This window comes from Anabrus simplex, chromosome 1 (assembly GCF_040414725.1).
Source record: "Anabrus simplex isolate iqAnaSimp1 chromosome 1, ASM4041472v1, whole genome shotgun sequence".
Taxonomy (NCBI): Eukaryota; Metazoa; Arthropoda; class Insecta; order Orthoptera; family Tettigoniidae; genus Anabrus; species Anabrus simplex.
The window spans coordinates 1,047,453,166-1,047,471,498 of NC_090265.1; the positions used below are offsets into that span (position 1 = coordinate 1,047,453,166).

At 40.3% G+C, this 18,333-nt stretch overlaps 1 protein-coding gene across 9 annotated transcripts in view; it reads right to left on the reverse strand.

The window, feature by feature from the left end:
• LOC136857939 (serine/threonine-protein kinase MARK2) overlaps positions 1 to 18,333 on the reverse strand; it is a 677,731-nt gene that overhangs the window by 640,027 nt on the left and 19,371 nt on the right. The gene's annotated exons all lie outside the window — the stretch shown is intronic.

The window sequence follows — 18,333 nt, forward strand, 5'->3', positions numbered from 1 at the left end:
CAAGGGTCAAGTCTATATGGTCTGACACCTTGATTAGCCGGTTAGAGTACCGTTGGTGGAAACCATTTTCATCATCAAAATGTTGACCAGCAGGATAGGCGAGGTGGATACAATTATTTCTAACCACAAGACTGAGTGCCAAAATCCCGGATTCAATTCCTAACCTCTTCGCAGTGTTCATATGAAGTGAACGCATACGATGTTCATGGTAATTCGTCCCTCGGATGAGAACGTTCATCCTTGGGCAGATACCTTGGTGTTATTTTTTTAAATTGCTTTACGTCGCACCAACACAGATGGAACTTATTGCGACGATGGGGACTGGAAAGTGCTAGAAGTGGGAAGGAAGTGGCCGTACGGTGCAGCCCCAGCATTTACCTGATGTGAACATCTTCAAGGCTGCCGACAGTGGGGTTCGAACCCACTATCTCCCCAATACAAGCTCACAGTGCGAGCCCCTAACCACACGGCCAACTTCCTCGGTCCCTCGGTGTTAATCATAAGTAGGACTAGGATTCTGATTGCTTTGCATCTTTCGTTTTCTTTTTGTTTTTGTTTCATATAAATCTGTTACAGAATAGGTGTTCTAATCATATTTGTTCAGCACTTTTGTTGCATGTTTTGCTAATTTCGTAGGGTGGGCATTTTATGGCTTTTTTTGTTGCAATAATGTGCATTTTAAAATACTTTAGTGGGGGGGGGGAGGTTTATTGCAGATTTATGCATTTTAAAATTTAGATTTTTTTTTATGTTTTCAAGAACAAAGGAACATTACCGATATTTACATTTTTTAGCGAGTTATTCTGCTTAATTCTTAGCAATCCTAGAATACAATAATTTACATTTACACATCTTATGTAAAATTATTGTTAGGATATACTCTAATAACTAATTACAAACTGCTGTAGATAGCACAAGACAAACAACCGTAAAACATGGTAAAATTAGTGATAGTTGAGGATGCAAGTGGTTAAACGTGGTGAGAATTAAAAGGAACAATGATTAATAAGTCATGTGATGGATATTTACTGCGAATTGGCTTTCTATTGAACAGCTGATTAACAAGCAAGACGCGCGCCTCTTACACATACAATTAAAGATAATTTCATTATGTAAAAATAAAACTCACATCCTAGAGGAAAGCTTGTTTATTTGGATTCAACAACAAAAATAACCATTATTTTAGTCTTGGTTCTGGTTTAACAAATACACATTTCTCTACTAAGGTACAAAGGAAATCAACTCCTATTTCTTATACTTGCATTGAAACAGGTCAAAGTAAAACTCCTACACCTTCAAGTTGTTCCTGAGCGATCTCTAATACAATGCTTTTTTACAGTCAATACTTTGTAGGATACTTAGCACTTTTCACAGCTCTTAAAACGGTTCTAGGCATAGACTGTATCAACTTTTCACAATAAGATGAATCTAAAAAATACAACTTGCTTTATGTCACACCGACACAGATAGATCTTATGGTGATGATGGGACAGGAAAGGGCTAGAGGTGGGAAGGAAACAGCCGTGGCCTTAAGGTACAGCCCCAGCATTTCCTGGGGTGAAAATGGGAAACCACGGAAAACCATCTTCAGGGCTGCCAACAGTGGGGTTCAAACCCACTATCTGGATACTGGCCACACTTAAGCAACTGCAGCTATCGAGCTCGGTAAGATGGATCTATTTTCTTCCATTCTTCACATAAAGCCTTTTTCAGATCATCTTTAATACTTTATTAACGGTAATACCATTTTACATAACATAATAGTAAAAAGAAAATTCAATGGAGTATAAGTAGAAAAATATGTACAGATATATACACATGTTATATTACAAGTAATCACAGGAAAGTTTTGTTAGAAATCTGGTTTTTCTTATCGCTACTTCCAAGTAATGCCATAGATTTTATATCACATTTAAGTCTGGTGACTGGAGGGGGTCTTGAGTACTTTTCGGCAATTATACAGCAGCCACATCCATACGTTATGAGGTGCTTCAGGTCGTTATCTTGACAATCAAGTATTCCAAGCTTTTGAGCACTAGGTCGTAAGAGTTCTTTCAGTGTATTAGTATATGTTGATCCATGGTCCCATCAATAAAAGTCAATTTTCCTGGTCCACTAACTGACATGCATTCCCAGACAGTTACAATACCTCCACCATGTTTGACATGGGGACGTAGATTGCTAGGTTTCTACTCCTCATTTGGTTTCCTCCAGACATTAACCTTTCCATCTGATCTGAAGAGATTGCATTAGCTTTCATGTGAAAAAAATAACGGTTTTCCATATACTCCTTAACGAAGCTCAACCTTTCCTTCCTATCAATCTTGTCAACAAATGTTTTTTCCAGCTATTCGTCCATGCCTGTTACTTTTCCTTGGGATAAGTCTAATAGTTTCTGAATGTGCTCTACTGCTGGTATGTTCCTCAGCCATCACAGCCAGCTTCAGAGCACTAATCGCAGGATATTTCTTCACTTTTCTTACTATCCCTGAGGTTGAACATTTCACTCCCACTCACTTTGTCTTTATTTTCAATGCTGCATACTTTTTTATATCTATTTATAGCACATAATACAGTTGCATAACTCTTTACAAGTTTACAAATTTCTTGATTTCCCTTTCTTATGGTAAAAAAATCATCAGTTCTTCTTTCGAAGATTGTCCTCTTTGACGCCTTGTGATAGCAATGGAACAAGTCTGTACCTCACAACTCTCCACAACAAACTTAATGTAGTGTCGAAACACAAACATACAGCATTTGTACTGCCCTCTTATCTGACCATGTAGGACTGTATGAGTTTCATTTTGGCATGCCCCAGCAACACAGACAATCTGCTGTATCTTGCCGAGTTAAGGGATACGCTAACTAGCCTATGGTAACCTAATTTAAGACATACTTCATCATTCTTCTCATAAAATGCGAACATAAATTAATAGACATAATATAGGCTTTTGGGTTTATGCCGTGTCAAGAAAATAATTTAGACGATACCCAACAGAAGTGGAAATGGCACGTTCATTAGTCATCAGATGGCTTCTCGGACGTGGTACAGCACTAGCGTTCGAAGCGGAAGCTGACTGAACTATCAAAATCAGCCTGAGAGAGTCACATAACATAACAGGCGTAAGCACATATGAAGGTATGACATTGACGCAAGTCCGGAATGAAACATCTGGCGATGAGGAACGTACGAATTTGGAAAACACCAAAATGAAATAATAGTTTAGGGACAGGGAAGGGAACTACCTACGTAAATCGTTAATCCTTGATATGAGTACTAATGGACCGGCATGTTTGCCCAATGTATACCTTACCAAGGACAAATTGTCCCCACTTTTACATCCTAGGGTATATGAAATTCCCTGTACTTGTGGTAATTGTACATAATGTTAATATTAGGTTCTATAATCAGCTGAAGATGACCTGAATAGGGGTCGAAACCAGTCCTGAATACTAATATTATTTGAATATTTTATTATTAAGGTGCACCTTTTCAATACAAACTGTATAATGTTCTACATTACATTTAGGTTCAGGGACTAGTTTCAACCTAACTGTAGGTCATCATCAGCCTTAAAGCAAATCAATACAAATACATCGAAGAAAATAAACAATGCATAGACACAAAGGTCTTAAAAAAACTGTATGCGCAACTCATAGAATTGAAGTTAAGACTGGTTACATAAAATTCCATTCAAAGTTCAAGCAATTTAAGACAGTGCAGTGTCAATGAAAAAAAAGAAACAACTGAAATATACGTACCAATGTAAGGAATTAAGGTTAGGTTCAAGAGATGCGCTGCACGACGTTAAAAAGTTGCTCTTTGATAGCAGGTAGGGATGCTCTTGGAGGCAGCCCTACCCAGGGAGTGGCGCCCCAGAGCACACTGACCCGGTGTGCAGCATTTAGTAAGGGTCCCTTGCCAGGGTTACGGTGAAGACCTCAACGGCAGCTATGGTGGAGAAGATAGCCTTCGGTACAGTATAGATGGCGGAAGAGGCAACCTGACTGTCCAGGACTAAATGGACATCTCCTGTTGGAGGGCAGTAGCTCCAACAGTAACATGTAGTAGCACATGAAGGACTTCATTAGTGGTACTACATTGGATGTGAGAAGCGCACCTGTAACAGCCTCCACGGTTCTCACACTGCGGCACACAAAGGAAACTGAAGTCCTACCGAGCTATCTTTCCAAATCTTCAATATGATTAGGGTTACAGATACTAAAGAAACGGTCCTCAGTCTGGGGAACCCCTTAAGTGGGGAGAGGGTGCTAAGAATCCCCCCCCGCCCAGGTCAAGTAGTGATAAGTTTCAAATTTATAACAAAAGAATAAGAATGACCACATGGAATGTGCGAAGTCTATATATGGCTGAGAAACTTGTAAACGTTGAATCAGAAATGCAACGCTTGGAAATCAAGATTTTGGGCTGTAGTGAAGTTTGATGGCCGGGGCCAGGAACACAACAAACTAAGCATGGAGTTCTGTACTACTCTGGTGGTAATGATCCTCAACATCAATATGGAGTGGCGGGTGCTCCTCTCATCGATTTCATTCCCTTTGGAGGGCGTCATGTTTCTTAACACTTTCAACACTATACCCGATCGGGATATGGGCGCACTGCTTTCCTGCTTCTGGACGGCACCCGTATATCACATACGGTTCCCGTCCCTTGGTTGGAGGCAATAGTTCATCTAGTGACCACTAGAATGCAGCAGTTATCGGGAATTTCGAACTGAAACGATAAACAGGGTATTTTCTCCTTGCCGTGACTTCTAGCGAAGCACTCTGTGTGCCGTGTGCTGCGCGCGCCAAATCTGTCACGCTGTCAGCTGTGTTACTGTGTAAACATGTCTCCACGCCGGCTCGATGATAGTGATATTTTGGATATTTTATCGGGAGAAGCGGGTTCAGAGATGGATGAAAGTGATGACGACCCTGCTTACGAACTGGAAAACGTATCAAGCGATAATTCAGGTAAGATTTTGATTCATTACATCACTTTGGAACGCAAGTGTTTAGCTGTATTATTTTACTCCGAATACGAACAATAGAAATACTTCGCCTACAGAAATTTGGGTTTATTTTTTTCATTTAGATGAAGAGACGCAAGCTGATTCAACTGTGCCGGGAACATCTGCTAGATCATCCGAACCTGATAATGAATGGTCAGAAACAGATGACCAACCACAGCTACCTGTCTTCCAGTCGGCATCTGGTTCTACTCAGTTTTGCGCGGGGAGTGACGAAATGGATTGTTTCAGTAATTTTTTTAGTGACAATGTGATCAAAAATATAAAAACAGAAACCAACAGATATGCAGGTACGACAATTGCAGCAATGAAACGTTAGGGCGAACTGAAGGAAAATTCTATGTGGCATCGGTGGTCTGCAGTAAAACTTCACAAAATTTATTGGTTTTTTGCAACAATTTTGCATATGTGTATGGTGAAGCTACCCAAACTTAGTGATTATTGGTCTACTGATCCCTTTTATCAGACAGGATTTGCCAGTCGACTGTTGAGTCGTGATAGATTTTCCGGAATTTGATTTATATTGCACCTAAATGACAATGCCACTTTTTTTTTTTTTTTTTGCTAGGGGCTTTACGTCGCACCAACACAGATAGGTCTTATGGCGACGATGGGATAGGAAAGGCCTAGAAGTTGGAAGGAAGCAGCCGTGGCCTTAATTAAGGTACAGCCCCAGCATTTGCCTGGTGTGAAAATGGGAAACCACGGAAAAACATTTGCAGGGCTGCCGATAGTGGGATTCGAACCTCCTATCTCCCGGATGCAAGCTCACAGCCGCGCGCCTCTACACGCACGGCCAACTCGCCCGGTAAATGCCACTTTCATCAAGAAGGGGGAACCTAATCATGACCCACTACATAAACTCAGGCCTTTCTTTTATTTTTTTGTGCACAAATGCATTGCCAGTTTTCAGCCGAATGAGAACCTAATAGATGAGGTTATATGTCCCTTCCGTGGTCGAGTAGGGTTTATATGAAGAATAAGCCCAATGAGTGCGGTATGAAAATTTATGTATTTTGCGATGCGGCAACAGGCTACGTACTGAATTGTGAAATATATACAGGATCTACAGGGAACGTTGACAACAGAATTCAGGCTTTTGTAGATTATGCTCACAGTTTTTCAGTAAAAGCCACTGTATTTATATGGATAGGTACTATACTAGCCCCTCCCTACTGAATATGCTGTGGCAAAAGAAAACCCTGGCTGTTGGAACTGTCATGAAAAACAGGAAGGGTTTACCACCAACGTTCAAGACAAAGAAATTGAAGAAGGACAAGATGATATTTTTGAGGAAAGGCCATCTTCTTGCTGTGAAGTGGAAGGGCAAGCGGGGTTTTATGCCTTTCAACAAAACATAAGGCTTCCACTACACTTGTTTCTGGTAGATCGAAGGGTGGTGTCGTACAGAAACTAAAGCCTGGCGTAGTCATCGATTACAATATAAATAAAACTGGTGCTGATAGAGCAGATCAACTGAACAGGTATTATCCATTTGCACAGAAGACCATGAAATGGTGGAAAAAGCTCTTCTTCAATTTGTTCCTTATGTCTGTTGTGAATGGTTTCATTCTATATAAAGAGATCTCAAAATCAAAGATATCTCTTGCGGATTACATGAGAGAGATCAGTTCGCGGTTAGCAACTAAAGGAGGAGGAGACATCTCAAGGCTGGAACCTACTCCCTCCCCCAGTGTTGACAGGACTTTTGCTCGCCATTTTCCAGAAAAGGTTCCTTCAACGAACAATAAAGTGAATGCCACTCGTTATTGCAAGGTATGCTCAGACAGGGGCAAGAAGGAAAGTGGTAAGCGCATCAGAAGAGAGAGTAGATGGTGGTGCAAGGAGTGCAATGTAGGGCTGTGTATAGTCCAATGTTTTCAGGACTACCATATGAAAACAAACTATTCCTAAATAAGTAAATATTTTATTCCACTGCATTTGTGTATTTGTGGCCTAAGTAGTCGCATTAAATGATTATTTTTTATTGTTTGAGCAAGCTTATTGGTATAACCTCAATGTAAAAAAATTTCCGTACTATTTTTTTTCATAAGACTAGTATAATTAAATTACTTCAGATATTCACTTGTTGATTAACATCTTCATTTTGGATGGTTGACACCTTCATACGGTACAAAAATCAGGCATGTAATATGTTTCGCTGTTCCATAATAACATGTTAAAAATTAGCAAAAAGCTACATCCCCGGCGCTTGTTTACATGAACGTCTCCTGCAGATTGTGAAGGTTATATTGTCAGGAATCTGACTTCATTCTCATCACAAGTCATCTGAAAATAAATGTGAAAGCTGTCAAAACCTACCCTGGGGCAGATGTTAACAGAGACCATAATCCTGTCGTCATGGACTTAACACTTCATCATTTCGTCAGGAGCATACGCTCTGACAGACCTAAGCACATCGATACAAAGAGCCTTTACAACCCCGTATTTCGAGATCAAACAACCTTGAAGCTTGAATAACACACGAGTACAATAAACAACTTGAAAACGGAGGATATTGAATCACAATGGACTACACTAAAGAACATACTCACTGATACTCAAGAGAATGACATAGGATATTTGAACAGTTCAAGAAAATAGCCATGGATGACAAGATAGTCTACAGCTTATGGACCAAAGACGGAAAGTGAAAAATGTAAGTAAAGTCCAATACCAAGAACTAAACAGGACAGTGAGGAGGAAGTGTAGGGAAGCAAAAGAACTATGGCTCATGAGAGATGCACAGAAATAGAACTTCTCCAAGAGAAACACGACTTGTTTAATCTCCACAAGATCAAGGAACTTGTAGGGAAATATCACAGGCCATGTAATGCTATACTGAGGGATGCCAATGACAATATTTAGGTAGGAGTCGAAGACAAGTTGAACTGTTGGAAAGAATATGTTGAAAACCTATTTAGCGATGTACGACCAGAAAAAAACCTTTTATTGGCGAAGGCAGCAAAACAAGTCCAAATATAACCCAAGAGGAAATACTGTATGCAAACTAACTCCAGAAGAATGGAAAAGCTGTAGGTCCAGACAAGATTCATGCAGAAACTCTCAAACTCATTGCTGAAGGCCATGGCCGAGGACTAGAGCTGCTAACTACATTATTCAACGCAATATATAAATCTGGTAGAATTCCACTTGACTACTACTTTTGACACTATACCTAAAAAGGCTAGTGCATCACATTGTGACGATTATCGTACGATCAGCCTAAGGTCCCATGTGCTAAAGGTATTTCTACATATCATCCACACTCGAATGTATCTCAAATGCGGACGCCAAGTTGGGCATACTCAGTATGGCTTTTGGAATGGACTGGGTACTTGCGAGGCTCTTTCTTCCTTGAATGTTTTGACCCAGAGATGAATGTAGATGTGCACGCTGGACTACTGTCCAACGAGGACTCCATATCACATTCTTCACAGTAGTTTGAGGACAAATTCTTGTCTGTGCACAATAAGCAAGAAACTTCCTTAAAAACAGCTGGGTTTTTGTTTGCCTACATACTAGCAAAATCATGACCAGCAAATCTATATACCAGCATAGAATATTCAGAAAGAGCCCAGACATAACTGCTACACATGAGAAATGAATTGAGTTAGGAGACAGGGCTTCAAAAAATATCACAGAAAAAAAAAAAAATTAAAAAACTCAATTTTATTGTTAATCATACTGCTTCATTAGGTTGCTTCCTTTTCCTTGATATATAATGTCAAGTTCTACGTTTCAAAACTAGGTAATGATCCCCAGCATGAGAATTAGCTTGCTCCACAATAAACTACACACATAAAAAGTCATCAGTTGTAGTTCCCTTTGCGGTAGTACTCTGCCTACCAGAGCGTTACCAACTGACATTACCTTCCAGGTCCTAGTTTTATTGGAAATATGGATCGATGACAGCACAGAGCTTGATCCTCAGCCGACAGAAAGAGAAAATGCTACAGATATTATATATTTATGTTGGTGAGAAGATTCACAGTCTCTTTCAAAGGCATATTATATGAACAAAGTTTATTTCATTAGCTTATCCAAGTGGCAGACACAATACAAATCAGCATCATTAGCCCTCGAAACGGTAGCTAACGACAGATTGGCAGTTGTGCGCCTCTCTCAACCGCCGCTGACGATAGAAGAAGTTGTGAATATTTCCGTTAGATGGCAACATTCATCAGGCATGCCTTCTCCTTGGAATGTGGAATGTTTCATTGTTAAATACATCCATTTACGTGTGATATCTTTAAAACAATGAAGGTCACAATTTGTACAGCTTTGAAACACATGTTGATTTTGTTGTGACTTGCCTTCGTTGTTTACTGTGTGCTATGCACACACGATGGCTACATATTCAAATTTAAATTATGGAGATATTGCAATAGAATTAAATGCATCTGTAAATTCAAGGCCCACTGCAGCAGAATGGATAACTGTTGTGCCACCTGAAGTAGGTTATGAACATCCACCAGTTAGAACTCTATCAACTACCATACTTTTTATTGAATGATTCCTTAAGTATTAACACTATTCACTTAAAATTTGCATGCTTATCATCCGAATTATTTTCTCTACAAAATATATATTTTATAAAGTTTCAGGAAACTGATTAGTCATTTATATTTGATGTGTAAGTAAAATATATTTTTGAGATTTTCAGGAAGCATTTAAAAGGGGCAGAAAATTTTAAAAATATTACATTCAGGGTAAATACAAACCACTTATCAAATACTCCAGTTCATGCTGAATGTTTTGGTGTGTTATATGTGAATATTCTGTTGGTAATATATCTGTCATAGTGACATACATCAGGTACTGCAAATGTGTGGTGCACACCGGTTAGAGCTATTCAACTACCGGTTCGAGGGTTAAGACCTGGATTTCTGCTCAAGGTTTGAAACAAACTGAAGAACAGTCAATGAATACAACGTCGCAGCGTGTTCTAACCTGCTGGACTAGGGTGTTACCTTCAAACGCTCTTTGTCTCATTCAGCGAGCTGCCGGAGAGTCAGGATGTGCGTTTCCGTCAAGCCCCTTTTGAGTTCATGTAACACGGCACAATGGATTGTTCTGTAGAGCAACGGTACACTATCTAATTTTGCGTTAAACTTGGGAAGTCTGCCACCGAAACGTTTCCATTACTTCAGCAGGCCTTTGGGACCGATTGCTTGTCCAAATCACAAGTTTTCCGATAGCACAAGTCGTTGATGGAGGGCTGAGAGGAGATCAACGTCGAACCTCGCAGTGGACGGCTATCAACCTCACGAGTCGACGAAAATGTGATGCGTGTGCAAGATTGTTTGAACTCTTGACAGACGGCTGAGCCTTCAATTGATAGCACAAACTCTAAACATGGCAAAAACAACCGTTTACCGCATTGTGACCGAAAGGGAGGGTCTCGCGCTGCCGAAGCGACATCAAGGATACGTGGAAAGTTCATCACGACAACGCGCCGAGTCACAGCGCCTTCATTGTCAACGACTTCCTGGCCAGGACCAACACCCCATTGGTTCCCCAGCCTCCCTACAGTCCTGACCTGGCTCCCGCTGACTTTTTTTTCTTTCCTCGGTTAAAAGGAGTCATGAAAGGAAAACATTGGGACACGATTGAAAGAATCCAGGCGCATGTTACATCGGCTCTAAAGGACATATGTCTCAAATATTATTGTAATAATATTCGAGACATACGTCATCTTCAATACGGAACCAAAATGAGAATAGTTACTTGTAACTCTAAAGGACATTCCGGAAAAGGCCTTCCAAGCATGGAAACACCTCCTCCAGAAGTGTATCGACGCAAGAGCTATTTTCAAGATTTTTTATTATTTGTACGAACATATTCAATAAATTATTTTTTATGAATTTGGTTGCATTATTTATGGAACGCACCTTGTATGGTACACCACTCCTTCCTTACACCATCATTTTATTGCTACAACGCCCTTTTTTGGCACAATTGCTCTCAGTAATGTTTTTACCTTCGTTGTGCACAAGATTCCAGTGTTCACATCCACATTATTCCTCATATTCCAAGAATGGGAATTAAGACTGGACAGAAAATGAGTTACTCTATTTCTTCACTGCGAAAGGAGCAAATCTTTCCAAGAGAAATTGAAAAAAAGTAAACTGCAATCACGCAACCGGAAAATTATCATTAATTGTTACTGCTACAACACAATCAAGAAACAGTATGGGAAGCACATTCAATCCTTCAGGCATGTGATGGATTCGACAACAAATACAGAAAAATCCTGCAGTATGTGTACGAAACCCCACCAAGCAAGTTGGAATAATTTTTTAGAAAAATGTTATTAGAGAGTCTGCGGAATAATCCTTTGAGGGCCAACTTCCACAGTCGACTTACGTTCTCCAATGTACAGGGTGTACAGTTTAAGACTTTGCACTTCCGCTTACAGGCCACAGGAATCCTCCAGCGAGCATCATATGGTTTGCGTCAAACTCTGTGTAACAGGAAGTCTTGACAGCTGAGGCAGGAGCTCGCTAGTAGCTATTGGACTTTAAAGGTTTGTTGTGAGGATTTTATAGTGATGGTTAAGTACACTACAGGGCAGAGAATATTTTTGACCGAGTATCATTTGCACAAGAGGAAGAAACCAGGTGAAACTTACCTGCAAAAATTCCGCAGACACTTTTCTGGTTCTACAGTACCAACAAAACGCTACATGCAAAACTCGTTCACAAGTGGCACTGTATTGGTTCTGTGACTAATAAGAAAAGTCAGCAAAGGGGAACAGGTATCACACAATAGAGGTTAGAAGATGTACAGGCAAGATTGCAAGACAATCCACGTATGTCGCTTCGGAGAGTATCCCGGAAAACAGGTATTTAAATTAGTCAGCACGTAATGCAACAAAATTATTGCATTTATTGTCATTCTTGCATCTTACCGCACAGCGTACAGATATCGTGATGATGCTTGTTGTTTTAAGGGGCCTAGCATCTAGGTCATCGGCCCCTGATGGTACGAAATGAGACGAAATGCAATGACAAAATAAAAATCCAAAATTCAAAGCGTGAGGACGAAGAATGAACAGATGGATATGAAGTTAAAACAATCGGTGCAGACGACCCGCAATGCCTCAGTCTCAGAAACTAACGGAAAACAACAGTAATACTGACCAAGGGACTGCTTCTATAGTTCAATACTGAATCGATGATGCTTGCAAGCTAAAGGGGTACAAAATACAGGTCATCGGACTCTCATAATGGTACTTATCGCTTGAAAAGTAGAACCATGGTATTTGACATGGTGCGGTACTAATCAAAAGTATCGTAGACTCACGGTATTCCACACATTATGGAACTACTCACAGGTAATTAAATTTGCACATGTAATACAGACCTATGGTGTTTCACACATGGCGGCGCCATTTACAGGCAATGCAAACCTATGGTTTTCATCACATAAGTGTAATAACCACAGGGACTCGTATTATCCCGTGGTGTTCCTTATATAGTGGGTACTAATCATATGCAAGCCAGAACCCTGGTGTCGCTCATATAGTGCTACTAATCACAGGTACCGTAAAAGCCTGACCGCACGGTGCTCCTGATTGCTACTAATCAAAAACCTATTTCGTACCTAACATAGTGGTACTACACGCAAGTAATGGCGACCCATGGTGTTCCCCGCGTGGTGGTACTAATCACAAGTAGTTTCATGGTTCTAATCCAATCATACCTTGGTCGCCCCTTTTAGTCGCCTCTTACGACAGGCAGGGAATACCGAGGGTGTATTCATCGTCTGCGTCCCCCACCCACTGGGGTTGTGTGTTTGGTCCGCGAGAGGTATTTTATTTCCCTCAAGTCCGCTGGCAAGCCGGTCAGGACCCCCCTATCCACCACCTGTATCACCTCTCCCTCTGCTGCGCCAGTGTAGTAGGTTCGTGGCATACAGATATCAACGCAAGAATAATATTTTACACTTGGCTAATGAATAGTGTCCAAGATGGCATTGTGAATCCGAGCTTTCTTTTCATAAGTGATGAAGCATGGTTTCATCCGAGTGGATATGTTAATTCACAGAATATGATCTGAGATAAAAAGAACCCGCACATTTTACAGCCGAAACCTGTGCAGGATGTGAAGCAGGGTGTATGGTGCGCTATCAGTGGGCAACGAATTATTGGTCCGATATTCTTCAGGACAGGATTTCAAAACATTCTTGTTGCTTAACTCACGAAGCCGCATCCACAAGAGCAATTCCCTCCCGGAACAGTCTTTCTACTTCAGTAAATGTGAAGGAGCTGTTATTTGTGCGCACGTAATGTTTCACTTCACACCAACTCAGAGGAATACAGCGACAACCTAACAACCTCGTTCCTTCGCTAACTCATCGACAAAATATGTCGGTGAAACTAAGTTGTTTTGTTTCCCCAGTCCATATAAGGCTAATTAAGTCATACCCATATGCACTGGTATATTTCTTGCCTGCAGCCATTCCACAAACAGTTTAGTTCTTTACAGGTACTTGAAATAGGGGTCTTGTCCATTATTACAGAGTGGTAAGGTGCATTGTCCATAACAATGACAGAAAGACCTTTGAGCTATTGCAGGAACTTCTTAAACCAATCTAAAAAGCGAACATGATCCATATCTTCGTGATAATTACAAGGTTTCTCCGGCCAGAACTTTAGAAACCACCTTCCACAAAACCACTGGATGAACCTGCGTAAGTTACTAATCTGGCGCCCCTCCCAATCGGTTACTTACCGAAGCTTTTCGGACTGCCATCAGTCCAAGATTTAACTATGCACTCCCAAGCATTCACCCACGTCCCATCCAACCATACAACGTCATGGAGATCCTCACTGGCAAGTTTATTCAGAAAAATACTCCTAGTCATTATGATGTGCGACTTATCAAGCAGCACTTTTCTTCCGTTCAGTTTTTTATATCTGAAACTTATGGCTCGCAGTATCAATTTTAAGGAAGAGAGAAGATTTTCCTGCTTAAGGGAGACTAGGGTATTCCTTCCTGCTGTAATAATCGTACACAGGTCCGTATTACAACAGAAAAAAAAATCAATTCCTGTTACAGGCGATGGCTTAATTCGTTTCTTTCCCAGAGTACTAAGAAATAACTCCCCAATATCACCCTGTTCCTGCTACTGCCAGGTTCCCCAGCCCTTGTTCCTTCAGTTCCTGGAAGCAAACATCTTTCTAAATAACAGTGAGTTTTGAAAGCCCTAACAACCAAATGAAAATAGTTCATCTTTATTTTGCAGCTCGCTTAACCATTTTAAATGTTAAGGTTTTTGTAAATAAAACATTATACGAACTATACAAAATTAAATATGAACTAATATGTATAAAATGCGTAACTGTATCTGACATAAGAAGTAATGGATTGGTCGTTCTGACTGACGGGCGATGTTCTTCAATTATTTTTTGGACTGGTGCCAACACTGTCAAGTGCAACCTCGTGCCAGACGACGGGCTTTAATAATCGACTCCGACGTCACCTTTGAATGTCAAGGAAAGAGCTTGCAAGAGTACATAACGAGATAATTATACGGTACCGAAGATGACCGATCGCATTCTGTGGCAAATGTTTGTTTTCTTATTAAAACAGTCACGTAACGTAACCTTCAATAAATATCATGAAAACATATTCCAAGCACCAGAAGAGAAATGATAACATTCTCGCTATAAATTTACATTGCCATAGCCTCTCCGAAATTTAACCAGATGCAAGAAAATATAAACTAACCTCTGAAATCATTGATGCGCTCTGCCATATCTTGAGGTGTATCGCATTATTGATTTCCACATATAGTATCAAAATTAAGCAATTGTTTACTTAGCCTTTATTTCTAACGAGTTAACAAACTGCTATCGACCATGTTATTTATGTATTTGTTAAGAAAACCACTTCTCTTCTTTCATTTCTAATTTTCTTTATGGAACAGCAGTTGACGGGTGTTACAGTACTAATTGACTCCGACCTCGCCTTTGAATGTCTACGCGAGAGCTCGCAACTGCACATAGCAAGAAAACGTAACCGAAGTTCGCATTTTGTGGCAAACACTGTTTTGTTATTCAAACAGAGTCACCTAACTTAAAACATACATCAAGCGCCAGAGGAAAAGTGATAACCTTCTCACTGTAAATTTAGATGGGAATAGTCTTACCAAAATTTAACCAGACGTGAGAAAATATAATCTAACCTCAGAAATTAGTGATGCGCTCTGTCATATCTTAAGGTGTATTGCTTTCTTACTTAATTTCAGTGTTGACTTAAAAATAAGTGATCGTTTATCTAACCTTTACTTCTAACAAGTTAACTGCTACTGGCCAAGTTATTTACGCATTTATTACAAAAACATGTTCTCCTACTTCATTTCTGATTTTCTTTATGGAACAACAGTTGACGGACATTACTAATAGACTCAGACATCCCTTTTGAATGTCGACGAGAGAGCTCGCAAGTGCACATAGCAAGAAAAAGATACCAAAGCTCGCATTTTGTGGCAAATGCTTCAGTTTCCTTATTCAAACAGAGTCACCTAACTTAACCGTACTATATGCATCATGAAAACATATTTCATGTGCCAGTAGAGAAATGATAAGATTCTCTCTATTAATTTACATGATAATAGCCTTTCTGACAATGACTCAGATGGATGAGAACAGAGTACAAGCAGCTGAAATGAAATTCCTGACCAAAAAAAAAACACGAGGAGAGAGAGAGAAAGAAACGAAGATATACGGAAAGAACTGGGAGGCAGAAATTAAAGAACAAACTGGAGCGAAACAGACTGAAATGGTTTGGACATGTCAAACGGATGAAGTAAGACTACGAAGACTAGCACTGGAAGGATGGATGACAGGGAAGAGAGGACAAGGAAGACTAAGAATGCGGTGGATGGACTTGGTAAAGAGTAGCATTAGAAAACAAAACATGGATTGGAACATCGTGTCGGAAGAAGAAGGGTGGAACGACAGAACAGGAATCATATTTCCTCCCACCTGGTGTCAGCTGGAAATGGGAAAATGAAGATGATGATGAATAGCCTTTCCGAAATCTAACCAGACGCGAGAAAGTATAAAACTAACCTCTCAAATCAATGCTGCACTCTGCCATATCTTGACCTGTATCCCATTTTAGCGAGGAAACTATACCGAAAATGATAAACTGCATGCAATATAATTGCTGGGTGCATAAATGTTGGCAATGGGAAAAGATTGTGCGCGCTTAATCGCTCGTAACAGACACGTCAGTGATAGGGGTCTCGCTGTAACTGAAGGAAAATACACAGTTTAATAAAGGAATTTTGAAGGGACAGACAAAAACTGGCATTATTTGCAATTGGCTTTATGTTGCATCGACACAGATAGGTCTTATGGTGACGAAGGGATAGGATTGGGAAGGAGGCAGCCGTGGCCTTAACCCAATCGCATCATTTGACCACCCTAGCTCGTCAGTTATTCGTGGCATAGGAATAAAATGACAAGCTCCGCTCACGGCGATGCACAGCTGTACATCAATCCATGTAGTTCAGTCACTAACCCACAGATGCCACTTGTATGCATTCTGAGCTGAAGTTTACACATGTGGCTTCGGTTTTTTCCCTTTCACCAGGTTCTCACACACACACTTCTGGAACAAGAGATAAGAGAATCTTTTTTTATACTATTTCGCTCTTGTCAGTTGCCATCATGGCGTCAAGCAGATGTGCTGGTGTTGATGAAGAAGGAATACGGAAGCTAATAGTGTTTTAGAGTGATATTGAAGGCAGTGATGTTTGTGACAATGAAATAGACCCTGAAGTCCTTAATTCGAATACTAGCGATGCGTATAATAGTTCCTGATGACACGCAAAGTGATGCAAATAACAACGGTGTGCCGAGTCTTTCGAAACGAGCTCGTACCTCGGCACAGACCAACTTGACTGACTTGAACTGGACAAAAAGTGACAATAAACCTCTTGTACATAAGTTTAGTGAATACAGTGGGGTTAGTGAAAACTTATTGGAAACGTTTGATATGCAGCCACTATCTGAACTCTCAGTTTTTGTGAATACATAAACCCTTTGTTTGACAAAATATCTGTTGAGACAAATTCATATGCAGCAAAACAGTTGAGCAATCCTGACAGAAAAATGTTGAAAGACAATGACAAATGGTTTGAGACTACACCCGACAAAATTAGGGCATATTTTGCGTTAATTATACTGTCACAAGTGCGAAAGTCAAGAATACAGTTATACTGAAACACAGGTGTATAAACACTCCTATTTTTCGTGAAACCATGAGCAGGGGAAGATTTATTATAATTTCACGATTTTTACATTTTGTTGACGATGAACAAGTCGATAGTAGTGACAAACTAAGAAAGATTAGGCTTATAATACAACATTTCTGCACCAAATTTTCAGAATTATATTTACCTTCACAAGACAAGTCTAATGAAATTCAGAGGCCGCCTTTCATACGTCCAGTGTAATAGGTCTAAACGTTCTAGGTTTGGAATAAAAATTTACAAAATTTTTGAATCAAGTTTTGGCTACTGTGTCTCAAAATTTATGTAGGTGATGATGTAACGGATCCAAGTCTACCAGCAAGTACAAGCGTTGTGCTCAACAGGTGTGAACCCTTGTTAGGCCGAGGGCATACATTGTTTCTAGGTAACTGGTATTCTTCCCCACATTTATTCAAAAGGCTACATGAAAGCAGATGAATGTAATTGGAACTGTTAGACAGAACCAAAAAGACATGCCTCGCGATATCAGTAAGACGAAACTAAAACGTGGAGAGTATGAGACGTGGGTTGCCAACAGTATGTTGTGTGTGAAGTGGAAAGATAACAAGGATGTTTGAAGTGTGGCCTTGAATACCAAAAGGGGATGGGTGGCGTAGACCTGCAGGATCAGGTTACAGCTCTATTCCCCATCATGCGACGCACAGTGAAAGGGTATAGCAAAATATTCTTTAACCTCCTAGATAAGTGTATTTTCAATTCCTTCACTGTGTATCACAAGATCGCTGCTAACAGAAAGACTAGCTACACAGACTTCAGAACTAGCATTGCACAGCAGCTACTAGAGACTGTTTAGTTGCCGGAGTACTCGGTTCGAGTCGACCTTCAGCGAGCACCACCCCCACCAGATTACAAGCTAAATCATGGGGCCACTTTCCCATGCGTATTACCCATACAGAGAAGAAATCTAAAGTCACAAGAAGGTGTGTTGTGTGCTACAGCCCAGGTAAAAGAAGTGAAAGTTGCTGGCAGTGCAAAAAGTGTGGCGTAGCTCTTCACTTAGAATGCTTTG